The 13773-nt window shown below is 37.9% G+C and overlaps 1 long non-coding RNA gene across 1 annotated transcript in view; it reads left to right on the top strand.

Moving 5' to 3' along the window:
• The window catches only part of LOC123815531, a 172094-nt gene that overhangs the window by 460 nt on the left and 157861 nt on the right, over nt 1-13773 (top strand). The gene's annotated exons all lie outside the window — the stretch shown is intronic.

Raw genomic sequence — 13773 nt, 5'->3', positions numbered from 1 at the left:
AATCTTTATTTTTAAAAAGATTATTCTCATATTTTGGCCATTAACATGTCCTTATGAAACATTACTTGCTAAATTTTGTTATAAAATGAGTAAATATAGACTCTGAAATGGATGAACTGGAAAACAAAAAGTGAACTATATTTAAAAAATTTGCAATTTGGTTCTAAAAGATCAATGAAGCACAATACTGATAAACAATAACAAAACAAAAAAATTAAATAATAACTAAAACATTAGAAATAAGAAAGGTTAAACCACATAGAATTTAAAAGAATTTTGAGGCTGTTCTGTGCCACTCGACAACCACAGTAGAAGTAATTGTAGATTTTCTAGTAAAATTTCAATGATTAATTCTAGTAAGAAGTGTAAAACCTGAACAGAACAATAACCATAATAATATTTTCAAGTGTATTTTATTGATTATGCTGTTAGTTGTTCCATTTTTTCTCCCCTTTATTTCCACTCTGCCCTGTACCCCCAATCCTCCAGCATTACCCCCCCTTAGTTCATGTCCATAGTTGTACATACAAGTTCTTTAGCTTCTCTGTTTCCCATATTCTTTTTTTAAAATATATTTTACTGATTATGTTATTACAGTTATTCCATTTCCCCTCCTTTTCCTCCTCTGCTCTGCACCTACCCTCCCACCTGCATTCCACCCCACCCTTTAGTTCAAGTCCATGAGTGGTGCATAAAAGTTCTTTGGCTTCTACATTTCCTATACTATTCTTAATCTCCCCCTGTCTATTTTGTACCTGCCATTTACGCTACTTATTCCCTGTACATCCCCCCACCCCACTGATAACCCTCCATGTGATCTCCATTTCTGTGATTTTGTTCCTGTTCTATTTGCTTAGTTTATTTTTGGTTTTGATTTTTTTTTTTTAGGTTCAGTTGTTGATAATTGTGAGTCAGTTGTCATTTTACTGTTCACAGTTTTTGATCATCTTCTTTTTCTTAGATAAGCCCCTTTAACATTTCATATAATAAGGACTTGGTGATGATGGATTCCTTTAACTTGATCTTATCTGGGAAGCACTTTATCTGTCCTCTCATTCTAAATGATAGCTTTGCTGGATAGAGCAATTTGAGTGTGGGTCCTTGCCTTTCATGACTTGGAATACTTCTTTCCAGCCCCTTCTTGCCTGCAAGTTTTCCTCTGAGAAATCAGCTGACAGTCTGATGAGAACTCCTTTGTAATCAACTGTCTCCTTTTCTCTTGCTGCTTCTAGGATTCCCTCCTTCATTTTTATCTTGGCTAATGTAATTATGATGTGCCTTGGTGTGTTCCTTCTTGGGTCCAATTTCTTTGAGACTCTTTGGGTTTCTTGGACTTCCTGGAAGTCTATTTCCTTTGCCAGATTGGAGGAGTTCTCTTTCATTATTTGTTAAAATACGTTTTCAGTTTCTTGCTGTTCCTCTTCTCCTTCCAGCACCCCTATGATACCGATGTTGGAACGTTTAAATTTGTCCCAGAGGTTCCTCGGCCTCTCCTCATTTTTTTGAATTCTTGTTTCTTCATACTGTTCTGACTGGATGTTTATTTCTTCCTTTCATTCCAAATCATTGATTTGATTCCTGGTTTCCTTCTCTTCACTGTTGGTTCCCTATATATTTTCCTTTATTTCACTTTGTGTAGCCTTCATTTCTTCCTTCATTTTGCTGCTGAGCTCAATCTATACTGTGAGCATCCTGATTACCAGTGACTTGAATTCTGCATCAGATAGGTTGTCTACCTCCTCGCCACTTAGGTCTTTTTTTGGAGTTTTGATCTGTTCTTTCAGTTGGGCCTTATTTCATTGTCTTCATGCACCTGCTATGTTGGAAGGGGTGGAAGCATAAGTATTTGCCAGGGCAGGGCAACTCTCCTTGCTGCATTGTGGCACTGTCTGTGGGGGAGGGTCAGAGAAAACAATGCTGCTTGCTTGGTTTGCTCTAGCCCCACTTTCCAATGAACTCTGCTGTGAAATTGGGAGTTTCTCCTGCCTTCACAACCCCCACAGTGTTTTACAGCTAAAGGTTTTGAGTCTTGAGTTTCCCAACCAGCCCCACCTCACCCACTCTGTCTGCTGCCTTGCCACGGGTCCTCTCCATTCACCCAGCTGCCCATCTCCTCTCTTCCTACTGGTCTGCATGAATGTTTCTTTAACTCCTTGGTTGTCAGAGTTCCATGTGGTTTATTGTTTTTAAATTGGTTGTTATACTTCTTTTGGTTTTGCAAGGAAGCGAAGCATTTCTACCTCCACCTCTAGCTTGGCCAGAACCCATAATAAAATTTAAATATATCTTAAAATATATAATAGTGAAAAGGTTCCAAATGATTATAGCTGAGTTTTAGCTAATTTTTGAACTCATAATGATTGTGCAGTATATTCAGATCCTAGGAAAAGATGACAAGCTCTCTAATTAATTTTGTCTAACTAATGTAAAATCTGATAAAGACAGGCCAAAAGAAAAGTCTTATCCATTTTGTATTAAAAGACAAACTGAGGCATGTTACAATTTTCAAGAGTTTATCTGAGGATACATAGATTTGAATTAGGCAGCATCAAACCAAAGTGGTTAGGAGTGCTCCATCAAAAGGAACTAGTGAAGAGGTTTTTGGTTTTTTAAAACCTCATGGAAGGACATGCTTATTGATTTTAGGGAGACAGGAAGGCGGGAAGAGAAAGAGGGAGAGAAACATCGTTGTGAGAGATAAACATCAATCAATTTCTTTTTGTGTGCACCCCAACTGGAGATTGAACCCACAACCTAGCATGTGCCCTGACAAGGAATGATACCCTCAACCTGTTGGTATATGGAATGATTATCCAACCAACTAAGCCATGCCAGCGAGGGCAACTAGAAGAGAGATTTCTATAGAGAAGAACGACAAGCAAAGCAAAGAAATTATTTATTTGGTTAAACACTTGCTTTATTTGGGAAAGCTAAGTTTGTGATTGGTAGTTTTTAAATTTTATTTTCTCTGAAATGACTCTGAATTAGTGTTTGGTTTGCTTTTGTAGGGAAAGAAGGCATTACAGCCACTTTGGTCCAATGGCTTTCTTATTTAATAACTTCAACATTTGTGTTTGATTATTGATGAAAAAATCTAAATAAGAGGCTATTTCAACAATGTTGTATAAAATTTGTACAATGAATTTTATTAAAAGATTTCCTAATGTGATTACAAAGGTCTTCATAAGAGGAAGGTAGGAGTGTCAGAGTCAGGTAGGAGAAGTGAAGGCATCAGAAGTTAGAATGATGTGCTCTGAAGACGGAGTAAAGTACCATTGAACCAAGAAATACAGGCAGCTTCTAGAAGGTGGAAAAGGCAAGGAAATAGATTCTGCACTAGAGCTTACAGAAGGAATGCAGCTCTGCCAACACCTTGATTTTAGCCTATAAGAGCCATTTCAGACTTCTGACCCCAATCTCTGGAGGAGGAAATCTGCCCACTGAGAAGGAAGAGAATGGAATGACCTGTCATTTATCAGAGAGCCATGTCCTTTGTAAATTAGTTCTTATGCTTTACTTCCTGAGACACTGTTCCCTATCCTACCAGGATACTCTGCATTCATTCTTCTGAAAGTCTTTCTCTTACAGAAACAAATTGAGAAACTATTTCTACCTTCTATTTGTTTAGTTCTTCTGTTCCAGTGGGGTCTTTGAGTACCTCCTCAAGTGGCTCAGTGCCCTCCAAATTTATTTCTTCCATATGATAGACCAGAGTCACCTAAAAGGCAAATTTTCTTCAATTGTTTATTTTGAAATTTTTCAAATTTTCAGATGCACTAAAAGAATAGTGAAAAGAACTTTTATAAATGCCCATAACCTGAATTCACTAATTGTTAAAATAAATATAAGTATCATGATACTTTATGTTCTAAATATAAAGTAATGATACTAAATATGTTAGCATGTGGCTCCTAAAAAAAGGGACATTTTTCTCAAAACACACCACTACAGACAGCATACACACATATTTCATCACTTATCACAAAACAATTCTAACACTTAACAGCAGTAAACACAGTAGCACATCCTATGTATGTCTAAATACAACTCCATGATCAGACCCAAGGAAATCAATAATTTCACAATTCACTCATATTCAAATTTTCCCAAAGTGATTCCCAAATGTCTTATATAGGTTATTTTTATTTTTAAATGTTTTTAATTTTTTAAATTGTAGTTCAAGTACAGTTGTCTCCATTTTCCCATCACCCCTTTTCTGGGCCCTTCCCACACCCACCAACCAATCTCAGTCCTTCCCCCTTTGGCTTTGTCTATGGATCCTTCATACATGTTCCTTGATGACCCTTCCCCATCTTTCCCCCATTATCTCCCTGCTCTTTCTGGTTACTGTCAGTTTGATCTTTATTTCCAAGTCTCTGGTTCTATTTTGCTTCCTTGTTTGTTTTGTAGATTAGGTTGCACTTACAGGTGAGACCATATGCTATTTCTCTTTCATCACCTGGCTTATTTCACTTAGCATAATGCTCTTCAGTTCCATTCATGCTGTTTTGAAGGGTAGTAGCTCTTTCCTTCTGCTGTGTAGTATTCCATTGTGTAAATGTACCAGTTTTTTGATCCACTCATTTACTAATGGGCACTTAGGTTACTTCTGCCACTTGCCTATTATAAATTGTGTGGCTATGAACATTGGGGTTTGTAGGTTCTTTTGAATTGGTGTTGCACTGTTCTTAGGGTATACTCCCAGCACTGGGATTGCTGTATTGAAAGGCAGTACCATATTTAGTTTTCTGAGGAAATTCTAGACTATTTTCCATAGTGGTTGCACCCATCTGCATTCCCACCAACAGTGTACCAGGGTTTCCTTTTTACTACAACCATGCCAGCACTTGTTGTTTGTTGATTTTTTTTATGATAGCCATTCTGACTGGTGTGAAGTGGTATCTCATTGTGGTTTTAATTTGTATCTCTGTGATGGCAGTGATGCTGAGCATCTTTTCATATGTCTCTGGTCCCTCTCTATGTGATCCTTGGAGAAGTGTCTGTTCAGGCCTTTGCCCGTTTTTTTTAATTGGATTGTTTGTCTTCCTGGACTGTAGTTGTGTGAGTTCTTTATATATTTTGGAGATCAAACCCTTGTCTGAGGTATCATTGGCAAACATATTTTCCTATACGGTCGCTTCCCATTTCATTTAGCTGATGTGTTCCTTAGCTGTGTAGTAGCTTTTCATTTTGATGAGGTACCATTTCTTTCTTCTTTCCTTTATAACCCTTGCCCAGGGGGACATATCAGTGAAAATATTGGTGCATGGAATATCTGAGATGTTCCTGCTTATCTTCTAAAAGAATTTTTTATTAAAACTTTTGATTTTTATTGTCCAAGTACAGTTTTCTGCCTTTTCTCCCCACCCCTCCACACCACCCCAGCCATCCCCACCTCCCTCCCCTATTTCCACCCCTCTTGTTTTTGTTCATGTGTCCTTTATAGTTCCTGTAAAACCTTCACCCTTTCTCACCCACCCATTATCCCCTCCCCTCTTCCCTCTGGTTACAATCAGTTTGTTCTTAATTTCATTGTCTTTGCTTATATTTTGCTTGCTTGTTTGTTTTGTTGATTAAGTTTCAGTTAAAGGTAAAATCATATGGTATTTGTCCCTCACCACCTGGCTTATTTCACTTAGCATAATGCTCTCCAGTTCCATCCATGCTGTCACAAAGGGCAGGAGTTCCTTCTTTCTTTCTGCTGTGTAGAATTCCATTATGTAAATGTACCATAGTTTTTGATTCATTACTTTACTGATGGGGACTTAGGTTGCTTCCAGCACTTGACTATTGTAAATTGTGCTGCTGTAAACATTGTTTTATGCCAGTACCAGGCTGTTTTGGGGTGCATAGGTCCTTTTGGACTGATGTTTCAGTGTTCTTAGGATATAATCTTAGCAGTGGAAATTCCAGGTCAAAAGGCAGTTCCATTTTTAGTTTTCTGAGGAAATTCCATACTGTTTTCAATAGTGGCTGCACCAGTCTGCAATCCCACCAAGAGTGCAGTAGGGGTCCCTTTTATTCATGACCTCTCCCAAAGCTTGGTGTTTGTTGATTTTTTTATGTCGGCCATTCTCACTGGTGTGAAGGGGTATCTCATTGTGGTTTTAATTTGCATCTCTCTGATGGCTAGCGATACTGAGCATCTTTTCATATGTCTCTGGATCCTCTGTATATCCTCCTTGAAGAAGTGTCTGTTCAAGTCCTTTGCCCATTTTTTAATTGGGTTACTTGACTTCTTAGAATGGAGTCGTGTGAGTTCTTTATATGTATTGGAGATCAAACCCTTGTTTGAGGTATCCTTGGCAAATAGGCCTTCCCATATGGTTGGTTCTCTTTTTATTTTAATACTGTTTTCTTTAGCTGTGCAGAGGCTTTTTATTTTGATGAGATCCCATTTGTTTATTCTTTCCTTTATGTCCCTTGCTCTAGGGCAACATATCAGTGAAAATATTGCTGCAAGGAATATCTGAGGTTTACCTGCCTATGTTCTCTTCAAGTACTTTTATGGTGTCATGATGTATACTTAAGTCTTTTATCCACCTTGAATTTATTTTCGTGTATGGTGTAAGTTGGTTATCGAGTTTCATTTTTTTGCATGTAACTGTCCTGCTCTTCTAACACCATTTGTTGAGGAGGCTATTTTTGCTACATTTTATGCTGCTGCCCCCTTTGTAAAATATTAATTGACCGTAGAGACTTGGGTTTATTTCTGAGCTCTCTGTTCTGTTCTATTGGTCTCTCTGTCTGTTTTTATGCCAGTACCATGCTGTTTTGATTACAGTGGCCTTGTAATACAGTTTGATATCAGGTATTGTGATCCCTCCTACTTTGCTCTTCTTTCTCAAAATAGCAACTGCTATTTGTTTATGGTTCCATATAAATTTTTGAAGTGTTTGTTCTATGTCTATGACATATACCATTGGTACTTTAATAGGCATTTCATTGAATCTATAAATTACTGTGGGTAGTGTGAACATTTTGATGATGTTAATTCTTCCAATTCATGAACACTGTGTATGTTTATATTTGTTTGTGTCTTCCTTGATTACTTTCTTCGGTGTTGTGTAGTTTTCTGAGAACAGGTCTTTTATCTCCTTGGTTAGGCTTATTCCTAGCCATTTTATTTTTCTTCTTGCAATATCAAAGGGATTTTTTTCTTGATTTCTGCTTCTGATTGTTGTTATACAAAAATGCCTTTGATTTCTGGATATTGACTATGTATCCCACTGTTTTGCCAAATTCATTTACTAGGTTGAGCAGTTTTTTGGTGGAGTCTATAGGATTTTCTATGTGCACTATGACATCATTTGCAAACAATGCAGGCAGGGTTGACAGGGTTGTTTCCTCCTTACAATTTGGGTTCCTGTTATTTCCTTTTCTTGTCTGATTGCTGTGCCTAAAACTTCCAATACTATATTGAATAGAAGTGGTAAAAGTGGACAACCTTGTCTTGTTCCTGATCTTAGTGGAAAAGATTTTAGTTTTTGCCCATTGAGTATGGTTGGGCTGTAGGTTCTCATACATGGCCTTTATTATGTTCAGGAATGCTCCCTCTATTCCCACATTGCTAAGTGTTTTTATGATGAATGTGTGCTGTACCTTTGAAATGCTTTTTCCACATCTATTGATATGATCATGTCATTTTTGTCTTTCGTTTTGTTTATGTGATGTATCATGTTTATTGAGTTGCAAATATTGTACCATCTTTGCATCCCTACGATGAATCCCAATGGTCATCGTATATGATCTTTTTAATGTATTGCTGGATGCGGTTTGCCAATATTTTGTTAGAGATTTTAGTGTCTATGTTCTTAAGTCATATTGACCTGAAATTTTCTTTCTTTGTTGTGTCTTTATCTGGTTTTTGGATTGGAATGATGCTGGCCTTATAAAAAGTGTTTGGGAGTCTTCCATCATTTTAGATTTTTGGGACTATTCTGTGAAGGATAGAGGTTAGCTCTTCCTTAAATGATTTGTATAATTCTCCTATGAACTGGTCTGGTACAGGGCTTTTGTGTGCCAGGAATTTTTTGATTACTGCTTCAATTTCATCTGCTGTTATTGGTCTATTCAGGCTTTCTGCTTCTTCTTTATTGAGTTTTGGAAGATTATATTTTTCTAGAAATTTGTCCATTTCACCTAGGTTTTGAAATTTCCTGGCATATAGTTCTTCATAGTAATTTCTTACAGTCCTTTGTATTTCTATGGTATCAGTTGTCATCTCTCCTCTTTCATTTCTGATTGTGTTTATTTTGGTCCTGTCTCTTTTTTTCTTGATGAGCTCGCTTAAAGGCTTGTTGTTTATCTTTTCAAAGAACTAGGTCCTGCATTCATTGATTATTGGAGACCATTCTGCATGGCATGCACCTAGCTTCCACTCAGAGATGCACAGGACCCACACTCATGGATAGGTTCTCCCATGGGGAATCAGGCCTGCACTGTACCTAGGCCGCTTTGAGGCTTGTTTTTTGCTAAAACTTCCTCACCCTGAATTGAAATATTTACTGCATATCTTTAAAGTAACTTCCTAAAATCCATGCTAAACCTTCCAAAGATGAGTGTAACCAGTTCAACCACTTTTCCCTTTGCATTTGCAAATATCCTTCTTCTGTGATGTGATTAGTGGCATCCTCCCCTTTGTCTTCTGTAAAGGTAACCACCTAAAGGGAACCTCTGCATAGTAAATGAGGACCATCATGTAATGTGCCCAGAAAAGCAGTAAAAGCTTGTGGAGGCAAGGGCCTAAGCGCTCCCCTCTTGAGAGAGTGGTGTGGCACTCCGAGGCTTTTTCTCCTCTTGAGAGAAAAGTCGAGCCTTCCTTTTTCATCCTCAGGACTCTCTAGTCTGTGTGAATTTGTCTTGTGTCTCATCCACAATGTTGCAGACTCCATGATCTGGAGTCCGCATCAGCTGGCACCCAGAAACAGATCCAGGGCTACAAGCTGTCGTTGTTGACAACACACCAACTTGGTTATAGTGCACACATGAGCTCATGTAAGGGCAGATGACACTGAGCACTTTTGATAAGGTGGTAAGGGTGTGTTGGATTTCAGAGGAAAAGGGTTTTCTTCCTAGGTTGCCCTCTCTTGCAACCACTTTGCAAGTGTACCTTCTTAAGTAAGCAGGAGCCTTGCCCTCTCTCCCAAGCTTTTGCCACAAACTTGAGGGTGCTCACTGAAACATTGTAAAAACACCCACAAGCCGATCCCCGAGGCACAACCCCCCATCTAGGTCTAGGCTTGGGAGAAAGAGCAAAGATTTTCCCTTTAATCAGCTTTAAAAAGATCAGCTAGTTACTGGACAATTTACAAGCATCTCAGCAAATTCTTTTTTTTAAGTTGCCTCTTGCATTCCCTTCAGTTTTACCTTTTGCCTCTGTCCGCCGGCATAAGGATTTAAAGGTGCAAGTGGAGAAAAAGCAAAATTGAGAGTGGTTTTGTAATTGATGTGCTTGTGGTGGTGTTGTGGAAAATAATGCTCGTGGGGGGAGATGGCGAGGCACAAACTTTTACTACGCTCGGTCTCAGAGGGGTTAACTACCTAAATTCTCTGAGCAATAAGCTTTGATCTCCCAGGGTTTAAATAGCCCCCCCCGGCTTCCTGCCCATGTGGAGAAGCAAAATTACAGAAGCCAGATGCGGAGGGGTTAGTGTCCGACCTTTAGATAACCGGCTGTTGGTCAGCTCCTACTTAAGAATAGCTACCGTTCAGCTATGTCCTGTCACATTAAAACAAAAAGCACTGTGAAATTTTGCAGGTGTTACAGAAAGCACTGCTTATCAGTGAAGCTGCAGAGCATAGAAGCTTTTTTTCAAGGGGTTTTCTTTTCCTGCCACAGTGGGAAGAATTTCAGAAAAAGGTTCTTTTATTTGTTAAAGAAATTTCTTTAAAGGTTTCTGCGAATCCTCAACCATGGGGAATGGGCTCCCTAAGGAACAAGAGCAATGTTTTAAGCTAGTTCAGCATTTTAGGGCTTCTGAATGTCTCCCTGGTAAGGGATCTTTAGACTTAGTTATTTAGGAAAAAGTTCAGCAGTAGTTGAAATAATACCAGATGGTGTCAGATAAGACTCTAGGTTAGTGTCTCACTCTCTCCTTTAGAGGATTTAATTTGAAAATACTGGTTTGCTTGGATTTTTTTGTTGTTGTTGTTGTCTTTGTTTTGAAAGGAACGGCTGAGTCTCAAAATAACGTCTAAACGTCTGGTAAATAGAATAGGATTTGTAATGTTGTTACATCATAAGGATTCTACTCAGAAAGAATTTAAATTGATTGTTTAAAGAAAGGAATAAGATCTCATTTCCCTCAGACAGTAAAAAGTGCAGGAAGAAAAATAACGAGAAAATGTGTCTTTTAACCACTATGAATCCTTCTTATGGAGGCCCAGGGACTGCTTTAGTCCTAGAAACAAGCCGTGTGGAGCTTAGCATCCTCCTTCCCTCTTCTCCAGCCTCTCTAAAGTTGTCAAGGGCACTAGATAATGAAATAGATCACTTTTGAGCACACTCAAGGAACGCACTAATCAATAAGAATCAACAACAACAACAACAAAAAGTAAATGTATTTGCCAGTAGAGAAAAAACTGTTTCTGAAAGGTATGATCATAAATTTGTCAATCTAAAGCATGCTCTAAGTGTGACGTGTTAAAGAAATATTAAGAATCCTCCTTGTTTATGCCGGAGGTGGGCGCAGCCTTGTGCTGGAAAGGGTAGGATCCCTGGGGCAATCAGGCCTAAGAAAGAATGCATAAAATCCTGTGAACTCTGCTTTGCTAATACCCTCAATTTAAATGATAAGGGTCCAAGCCTGAAATGAGTTTGTTTCCCCAAATTTTTGTGGCACTTTAGCTATTTGACCCTGACTCAAAATAGGCTCTCAGAGTTCTTTGAATATTATCTATTTGATCATTACTGCCTGATAATGACTGATGGGCATATTCTGAGAATGTGGGTCTTTGGAACTGCTGGTTGCTTACTGATTATAATAATGCTCTGTGTACTTTGGTGTATTTGGGAATTGTTTTCCTGGGATCCTGTGAGAGACCAGCAAATAGCAAGCTTTGTGGGATCTATAGCGGTCCTAAATAAAAACAAGGAGGGAAATGTAGGAGACCATTCTGTTGGCATGGGCCCAGCTCCCACTCAGAGATGCACAGGACCCACACCCACGGATAGGTTTTCTTGTGGGGAATCAGGCCTGCAATGTGCCTAGGCTGCTTTGAGACTTGCTTTTGCTAAAACTCCCTCACCCTGAATTGAGACAGCAAGTGCTTACTGTAACTTCCTAAAATCCATGCTAAAACTCCCCAGTATGGAGTGTAACCGATTCAATTACTTCTCCCTTTTCATTTGCAAATATCCTTCTTCTGTGATGTGATTAGCGGCATTGGCTCCTTTGTTTTCTATAAAAGGTAACCACCTAAAGCCAACCCGTGCATAGTAAATGAGTACCATCATGTAAAGTGTTGAGAAACCCAATACAGGCCTGTCATGGCAAGGGCCATGGCTTTTGCGCCGTTTGAGAGAAAAGCCATTCTCGCCCTTTTCCTCCACGGGACTTGGTAGTCCGTGTGAATGTCTCGTGTCTCATCCATAATGTGGCAGACCCCACGAGCCAGGGTCCGCATCACCTTTCTTTTCTTTCCTTCTTAATAATCACTAGGCCTTTCTTTTTTATGAACTCATTTATTTATTTTTAATTTTATTTTATTCATTTTTTTTACTATTTTTCAAGTACAGTTGTCTCCCATTCTTACGTCTGTAACCAGGTTGTTGGTTTCCAACTCACTGAGACAATGCTCTAAATACAGACTACTGATAAAGGGGGGCCAGTTTTCCTCAGCTAACTAAATGCCTTGAAAACAATAATTGAATAATTTTCCTTACCATTAAACTCAAATTGTACATTTATAGCTTAAAGTTTTTTCATCTTGTGCATACCTGTCCCTGCAAAAACATTTTTGAAGTGTTGAGTGTTCCTGGGTGACATCTGGAAGTTTATTCTTCTGCTTTTTAAATGTAATGTGGCTGACGTTATGTCCATTTTAGATCATTTGTTTTGAGGATGACATCAGTTTGTCCCTGGATAAGGCTTGCAAATTGAGGAATCTCCAGAAGGCATAATTCTTCTCCTGCATTCCCAACTGGGGACCTGTCCTACAACCCAGACATGTACCCTGACAGGGAATCAAGCTGGTGATGCGTTCATCACAGGTTGGTGCTCGATCCACTGAGCCACACCAGCCAGTGCTATGTTAACAAAATTTTCTGACCACAAGGGTGAGAAACTAGGAATAAAATATAGGAAAGAAAACAAAAACAAGCATACATTTGGAAATTAATCACTACAAAATAGTTAATAAATAAAAAATTAAAACAAATGGAGCTGGCTGGTGTGGCTCTGTGGATTTAGTGCCAGCCTTTGAACCAAAGTGTTGCTGGTGCAATTCCCAATCAGGGCATATGCCTGGGTTGCAGACCAGGTCCCCAGTAGGGGGCATGTGAGAGGCAAGCACCCATTGATGTTTTTTGCCCTTTCTTTCTCCCTCCCTTCCCCAAGTCTAAATAAATAAGTAAATAAAATCTTTAAAAAAATTAAAAGACACAGAAACTCCACAACTACACTGAAACAAATATAAATTCAAATATGGTCTTGGAAAATCTGCATTTATGAATAGCTCTTATAAGAGGAGACTATAACTGTACAGTTCTAAATAAAGACCAGAAAATTTTCAGTAAAATCATTTGAATTTCTAAATATATGAAAAAAGGATTAAACAAAAAAACTAACTTGAAATAAAAGTAAAACAAAGATCAGTGCCATAATAAAGAAAGTGGAGAAACAAGAAACAATGTAAAGACTAATAAAACTAATGATTCTTCCTTTGAAATGGTAAATAAGTTTGAAAAGTCTCTAAAAAGATCCATCAAGCTGTAAAGAGAACAAAAATAAAACCAGAAAAAAGAGAAACAACAATCAACACTACAAATACACAAAGAAATTTTAAAAAATACCATCAACAATTTTATACAACACATTTGACCATCTAATAAAGTGGAAACATTTTAAATCATACTCCCTTTGAAGGCTAAATCATGAGAAATCACACTATCTGAACAAACCAATTACTAGCAATATATTTGAATCAGTAAATAAAACACACCAAAAATAAATTCCCAGGCCCAAAGATATTTACAGGGGAATTGTAACAAATGTAAAAACAATTAGTACATATTCTTCTCAATTAATCCATAAATTATTAAGTTCACTTACAAATTTATCTTATGAGGCCAGAATTACTTTGATACCCAAACTAATGCAAGAAACTGCAAAAGAAAAAAAAAGAGAGAGAGAGAGACTGACAGATCTATATTCTTGGTAAATGTGCACACAAATTCTCAGCAACTTAGTGCCAAACGAAATTGAATGATATAGTGCCAAACCAAATTGAATGATACAGTAAAAAGAGTATATACCCTGATCAAGTGTTAATTATACCATTGATGTAGGAATGGCTCAACATCCAGGAAACAATTATGTGATTTGCCACTTCAAAAAATCATATGAATATTCAAGAGACACAGAAAAAGAAATAAAATACCATATGCAATACTGATAAAAATATTTCAAAGAAGGCTTTTAGAAGGAAACAGTCTCAGCTTGACAAAGAGTGTATGTGACCACCTCATATACTCATATAGTTTGTATATGACAAACTGTATACTCAATTGTGAAATAACAAAAGTGTTCTCTTAAAAATCAAAAACAAGTG

Source organism: Phyllostomus hastatus, unplaced genomic scaffold (assembly GCF_019186645.2).
Source record: "Phyllostomus hastatus isolate PE091 unplaced genomic scaffold, TTU_PhHast_1.1 phas_contig_194, whole genome shotgun sequence".
In the NCBI taxonomy this organism is placed as follows: Eukaryota; Metazoa; Chordata; class Mammalia; order Chiroptera; family Phyllostomidae; genus Phyllostomus; species Phyllostomus hastatus.
Note: the sequence above shows the minus strand (reverse complement) of the source record. Positions and strands in the feature narration are given on the sequence as shown.